Source organism: Amblyomma mixtum, chromosome 1, assembly GCF_055824585.1.
Source record: "Amblyomma mixtum isolate Tamu chromosome 1, ASM5582458v1, whole genome shotgun sequence".
Lineage (NCBI taxonomy): Eukaryota > Metazoa > Arthropoda > Arachnida > Ixodida > Ixodidae > Amblyomma > Amblyomma mixtum.
In genome coordinates, this window is record NC_143012.1 from 47,147,770 (window position 1) to 47,155,265 (window position 7,496).

A 7,496-nucleotide genomic window follows, 5' to 3' on the forward strand; every position below is an offset into this window, starting at 1 on the left:
CAGGAAAATTTGTCCATCTCGGCAGCTATAAAGTATCTCTGACGAGGTTGCGCTGCCGCATCACCCCTCTAAATTTCTTTCTGCACAGATCTGGTTTGGCGTTACCTCCCCTCTGTGCATTTTGCCGTGAGCCTGAATCTATCGATCATTTTTGGCTCCGTTGTCGTCGTTTCACCTGTTTGAGAAGAAGACTGCTGGAGTTGCCCTTACAGCATCTTGGCCTCTGTTTGAGCAGCCCACTCTTGCTATCATTTGGCGCCACCACGCTTGGGTTCAGCCACAGGTCTGTTTGTGACGCTGTTCAGAATTTCTTGCTGGAATCTCATCGACTGCCTTGCTAAAGCTTACAGTATTTTCTTTTTTTATGCTTTATGATATTTCGAATTAATCTCTCTTTTTTATTGCGAAAGCAATACTGCGCTATGTTTCGAGCCTTTAGCGTCGTCCTGGCGAATCCACGTTTGACCTTTAGGTTGACCTCTGCTGTGACGTCACGCCAGACGGAGAGAAAACTGCTCAGCTCGTCGCTGCTGTCTCAGCGGATCCATGCCGCGCCGCGCAGCAGTTGCGCGCCGCTGCCTCGAATAAGAAAAATAAATAAAGAAATAAATAAAATAAAAAGTAAAACAAAAATGGAAAGGAAAAATAAAAATAACAAAAAATAAAAAGGAACAAAAAGAAATTTAAAAAAGTAAGAAAGAAAAGCTGAGCATGGTGGCAATTGCCACCACCCCGTTTCAAAGGGGGCGCTCCCATCCATCCATCCATCCATCCATCCATCCATCCATCCATCCATCCATCCATCCATCCATCCATCCATCCATCCATCCATCCATCCATCCATCCATCCATCCATCCATCCATCCATCCATCCATCCATCCATCCATCCATCCATCCATCCATCCATCCGTCCGTCCATCCGTCCATCCGTCCATCCGTCCGTCCGTCCATCCGTCCGTCCGTCCGTCCATCCGTCCGTCCGTCCATCCGTCCGTCCGTCCGTCCATCCGTCCGTCCGTCCATCCGTCCATCCGTCCGTCCGTCCGTCCGTCCGTCCGTCCATCCATCCATCCAGCGGTTATCCGCAACTTCAGCCGCCGGTTTTGGCCGCGTTGCCTGGAGCTCCCAGACAATCATCCGTTAGCGTCAGCCGCTCGTTTTGGCGACCGAGGCACGCATAAATTTCCTAGCACGTGGGGGCCCTCGTGTGGTGAGTATAATGCCATGTAAAACAAACGGGCAAAACTTTGATAAACATAAGCTTTGCTAAGAGCACTACCAATACACACCCCCAGCCAAACCAGGCGAAGCCAGGGCTATTGCTTTCGCAACTTACCGGGCTTAACCAAGCGGAGCCTCTGCCAAATTTTTATTCGAACATTCACAATTCGACTTTATTTAGAAAAAGAAAACGAGGCCGCAAACCAGAAACGCGCAGGCCGCCTGAGATTTCCCCTTACACCCCATCCCAAGTATAATGACATGCTGTCCGCCGCCTCTGGTGGGCCTGTGTCTCGTTGCAACGCACACATGCGGGTGAAATAGGTTCCATAGGTGCGAAAGAAATCGCCTGAAGTCATTACAGGGCACACGCACACTCCAGTACAAACAGAGCAGCGAGCTCAACGGGCGGCAGTGGCCAGCGGAGCCCTGGACTGCGGGCAACCGACCATTGATTAGAGGCGGACGACTTCGACAGAAAGGACTCCTTGGGATACCACCAAGGAGAGAACGTCTCTGAAGATACCCCAAAGCCGAAGGAAAAAGGAGTAGAGTAAAATTGTTTTCCTTCCTTCCTTCCTTCCTTCCTTCCTTCCTTCCTTCCTTCCTTCCTTCCTTCCTTCCTTCCTTCCTTCCTTCCTTCCTTCCTTCCTTCCTTCCTTCCTTCCTTCCTTCCTTCCTTCCTTCCTTCCTTCCTCTTTTCCTAACAACGTCTCAGCCCTCTGCTGGATTTGAGAAAAGGAAAGGGGCATAACTCCCTCAGTACACAAGCGGAGGGAGAGGGAGAACATTTGTGACGGGTGTCTGGAATTAGGGCAGGTAGGTCCTGTGTGGCCCCAACGTGGGGGCGACGTCCTGGACCCACGAAATCATCATCATCATCATAATCATAATCGGTTTGGTTTAGGTTTGGTTTATGGGGTTTAACGTCCCAAAGCGACTAAGGCTATGAGAGACGCCATAGTGGAGGGCTCCGGAAATTTCGACCACCTGGGGTTCTTTAACGTGCACTGACATCGCACAGTACACGGGCCTCCAGAATTTCTCCTCCAAAGAAATTCTAGCCGCCGCGGCCGGGATCGAACCCGCGTCTTTTGGGTCAGCAGCCGAGCACCATAACCGCTGGGCCATCATCATCATCATCATGATGTAGTGGCTCTTAAGCGCAGTGTTGCTGCTTGTGTCACTGATGTGTGGTTAAGATTTTTAGCTTCTTCTGAAGCTCCTCATCTATCTATCCCCCACCCGCTACTCCCTAACTCTTCCTTTTGCAACAATAGATGTTTCTACTAGTACTACTTGAGTAGCCTAGTCTGGCTGGGAGAGGAGTTGACTCCCAGCGTTCTGCAATACCGCCACCTCAGAGGGCGAGTGAGGTGTCCACAGACTCTGTGACCCAGTTATGCCTTCAAACTGAAAATCTGAAGTCAACAACAAGGCCTCTCTCCCCCCTCCAGACAAAAGACTTAGTAAAGAACAAGAGGTTACGTGGCGTCGTCTACAGACGAGATCGATACGCACCCCATCACTCCTCGCGCGCATTTATCCAGATCTTTACAACCCAAACTGCAAACACTGTGGCCAACGTGCTACCTACGATCACATCCTGTGGGACTGCAAAATAGAGCCACCTCCGGGTGATCTAGTTACAGCTCCTTCTCTCGAGAGGTGGGAGACCGTGCTGGCTAGCTCTGACCCCAGAACGCAAGTTTTGGCGGTGGAGTGGGCTGACAAAGTCGTCGAGGGCTATGTACTCTCGACCACTTAACGCGACCTCTTGCCAAGCTCTTCCCGGCGAATAAAATGTTTTACAATCAACAAGGCCTCTCAATCATTAGTTGATTTAAAACTGTGTGCATTTAAAAAGGCTTTTAAGAAACCATTGCAGTAACGGCAATTTGCTGCGAATAATGATTTTTGTTCGCTTTTTTTGCTTCAAAATTTAAAAATCTTTTGGAGCTTTGCTAACTAAGGCATCGAAATATCGTGCGCTTGCTACGTAGGTATGCGGGCGGGGAGGTGTAACACGCAAAATTCAACCATCATAATCGCAAGTAGCACCGTTGTCTCCGCTCAGGCGCGCATTGGCCGTCGACTACTATAACGATAAACGAGTGAGGGCTTGGCAGTGTACGCGCAGGCACGACGAGGCGATTCTTCCTCATTTTTCGATTCTCTCGATTGTTTCATGCTGGAATTATACCCCACTTTCATAGTGGGTGACTTAAATTGTGTCCTCGACCCCTCGCGCGATGTACGCGGCCCCGTGAGGGTCGCCCTTACGCTGGCGCACGCTCCCTACGGGACCTATGCACGCAGTTCCGACTGTCCGACGCATGGGTCTCCTTGCATGGCGACAATTTCAGGGCCACGTGGGAGAGAGGGAGGTCGGCCAGTAGGCTCGGTAAGTTTTATTGCGAAAGCAATACTGCGCTAGGTTTTGACCCTTCAGCGTCATCCCGGCGGATCCAAGTTTGACCTTTAGCTTGACCTCTGTTGTGACGTCGCACAAGACGGAGAGAAAATTCAGGGGGGCACTTTGTTGACCAAAAGTACGGTCAGGCGAAAGCCTTAAGCGCGGTGTTGCTGCTTTAGTCACTGATGCGTTGTTAAAATGTTAAGGGCCACCCACATGGAGCGTGTTTCTTGCAAAAAACTGGTGTCCGGCCGCCGGCGGCCGGACGCAGGCCGCCGGACGGGCCGGACGCCGTCGATGAAGCCGAGCCAGATATTTGCGCCCGGCGGTGGTGGTGGTGGTGAAAACATTTATTCAGAACGGACAGGAGGTGTTTGGATCAGCCCATAAGGGACCGATCCTTACAAACACTAGATGGAAGTCCCTAGTTTGGGACCCCAGTGGCGGTAGCCGCAGCCCGGGCGCGCCCGACTAAGACTTGTTGGGCCTGTAAGTCGTGGCAGCCGAGCAGGGTCGCCCCCCAGTCCTCCCGGGATGGGTTGGGGATGGGGGGAATGGCCGGGTTTGAGGGGCAGGCCCACACCATGTGATAGGTGTCCGAAGACACCGCACTACAGTGCGGGCAGTTGCCGCTAAAGGAGGGGTCGAAATGTCTTAGGGCTGCTGGGCACAGCAATGTATTGGTGAAGAGGCGGAGAAGGAGCCGCTCATCCGCCTTCTTGAGGCCTTTACATGGGATAGGGTAAAGGCGATGGCTATCTTGATAGTAGGTTGCGATATTTTTGAACGTATAGACCGGATTAAAATCGGGTCCTGATCAGGTGGGGAGGAGAAGACAGCCCAGTGAGAGAGCGCGCGGGCGGCTGCGCCTGCTGCCTCGTTTCCTGCCAACCCCTGATGAGCAGGGGCCCATATGAGGTGACGGTGTGCGGAGTCCGTATCCCGTATGCAATTTTGGTATATTCGATAGGCTAGGGAGGGAGTGCAGCCTTGTTCGACGTTCCGACAGGCCCCTCGCGAGTCGGTGATTATGTATTTTGAATTGGAATGTGAGGCCGCGAGAGCAATCGCCACCTCTTCTGCTTGTGTTGCACTGCGGGCTCTGAAAGTGAGGCCGTTAACTGTGTTGCTGTTGTGAACTACCGCGGCCGTATGCCATCCCCCGTGATGAGGGCAGGAGGCGTCAACGTTGTATACACCTGTTTTGTTGCCATAATATCGGGCTAGCGCTTCCGCTCGTGCCAGGCGCCGACCATTATGGTCTTCATGTGACATGTTTGCTGGAAGAGGCCGCACGTGGAGAGCACGTCTCCACAGTTCCGGGATGTGAAACCTGTCTTCCATTGGAGGGGTGTGCTGGATATGGAGTCGAGCAAGAATGCGGCGATCCGACTCCGTTAGCGACAAGCGCGTGTACTGGTTTGTAAGGTGCGACTCCCGGAGCTCCCGGAAAGTATTCACCACCACAAGGGCCATAAGCCGGCTGTTTGAAGTAGTGATGGGGAGGTCAAGGGCACGTTTAACAATTTTGCGAAGGATGACCTCAAGGGCGTCCTCCTCTTGTTTCCGTAGGTGGAGATAAGGAGTCGAATAGAGAATTCGACTAGTTAGGAAGGCGTTTGCCAGCCGCAAGGCATCCTTACTTCGTAACCCTCCGCGTTTGTTGGAAACCCGGCGGACCATGCGGCCCACCTGGTCCCCCACCTTACGGAGTTCGGCCAATGTAGTGTCTGGCCGCCTGTGTTTGTGGATGTAGAGTCCGAGTACCCGTATCTCATCACTTTCGCGTATGGGACCACTCTCAAGAGAAAGAGATATTTTAGTTGTGCACTTCTGTGAGGGGCGGAGGTGCACAAATTTCGATTTTTGAGAGGAACATTGAAGACCGCAGCGGCGGGCGATCGGTCTGCTATCGTCGCCGCTGTTTGCAGGCTGGTTTCAATGTACCCTGTACTGCCCTGCGTGGCCCACAGAGTGACGTCATCGGCGTACAGGGCGTGCTGCACGCCGGCGACACCACCCAGCTGGGCCGGCAGGTGCATCATGGCCAGATTGAAGAGCAGCGGGGAAAGTACCGCGCCTTGAGGGGTTCCCCGTGTGCCGAGTAGGTAAGGACCATGCTCTCTATCTTGAATTCGAATGTAGGATTGACGATCCATTAAAAATTGGCTTATGTATCGGAATGTGTTGAGGCCACAGTCGGTGTGACTTAGGTTAGTGAGTATGATCTCATGTGTTACATTGTTAAATGCCCCTTTAAGATCCAAGGCTAGTACTACCCGGTCATTGTGGGGGCATTCGAGGGTGTCAAGGACTTCCCGATTGAGTTGCAGGAGGACATCCTGTGCGGATCTGTGTGGGCGGGATCCGAACATTGTGCTCGCAAAGACGTGTTTGTGTTCAAGATATGTAGATAACCGATCCCGTACCATCGTCTCCATTAGTTTGCCCACACATGAGTTTGCCCACACATGAGAGATGGGGCGGAGGTTATCTGTGTCAATTGGTTTGCCAGCTTTAGGAATAAAAGTGACCAAAGCCGTTCTCCATTCGATTGGCAGGGGGGTGTCCCCGCGCCAAATCGCATTGACGTATTCCAGGAGGAACTGGTATGCCAAGTCGGGCAGGTTCGTCAAAAGCTTGACGGTGACCTTATCCCGTCCTGGCGCAGTGCCCCGTTTCATTTTGGCGAGAGCCGCCCGCAGATCATGGAGCTGGAAAGGTTGATCCAGCTCCGTGTTCTCTCTGCCTGCATAAGAGTACGCAGATCCACGGGGGTCTTGGGCTGTACACAGATACTGGTCCCGAAGTTTCTGTGCCAGTTGAGTCGTGTTGCCAGGAAAAGCGTGCATGGCTCGCTGCAAATGTTTTTGTGTTTCGGTTCGTGTTGGGTTGGATCGATTAGGGCTTGAAAGAGACGCCACGTGTTTCGGCTGAAAATTTGTCGCGCGGCCGTGTTGCATCTATCTACCCAGTTGGAGTCGGCGAGTTGGGCCGCGTACTCTGCCGCTTCCTGGGTAAGCGCGGCAATTCGAGCTTTAAGCTTTCTATTGTGTTTCTGGCGTCGCCAACGGCGGACGAGGCGGCGACGGGCTTCCCAGAGGTGTAGAAGGTGGTTATCCACGTCCGTGACCGCCTCTGAGAGCTGGACGTGTGTTTCATGCGAGGAAAGGTGTGCCAGCAGCTATTTGGACCATGCTGTATAGCCTTGAGCAGAAATGGGTGTATTATCAAGTGAGTTAAAATTTTGCATCAATTTCGTCCAATCTGGGATAAGGGCTTGTGTTCTGGGACGCCAGCTGCTTAGGCTTCGCCTCCAAGAGTGAAACGCGACAGCGTCTTCCAACGCTGCCAGGGAGTCCATAGAACGCCATCGCCCGTTCGGTTTTACGCCTTGCTCGTAGGTAAATTAAATTGGTTTTTGAGGAAAGAAATGTATCTGTCTCTCATAAATCGGTGGACACCTATCGCGGTAACGGGAAGGGAGGAAGATGGGAGTGACCGGAGACACCGTATTCACTAGACGCGCCTTTGTTCATTCCAAACCATCGAGCTGGCATGGCGGAGTGGTTAGCATGCTCGTCTCGCACTCCGGAGACCGGGCTTCGATTCCCGAACTCGACCAATTTCCTACTCGGTTTTATTTATTTATCTGCCCTGACTAGACATGTTAATCACGCTAATTGGGTAATTAAACAATTAACTAAACTCAGTCCTTCTTTCTTGAAGCATCACTCTACGATCCCTTTAATTGGTTGCATGGTTGCTAGCCGAAGTACACGGTGCCAAAGTACAATTGGCACCATTTGAAATTCGTGCACTGTGACGTCACGACCGTTTCAACCAATTGAGAAGAGT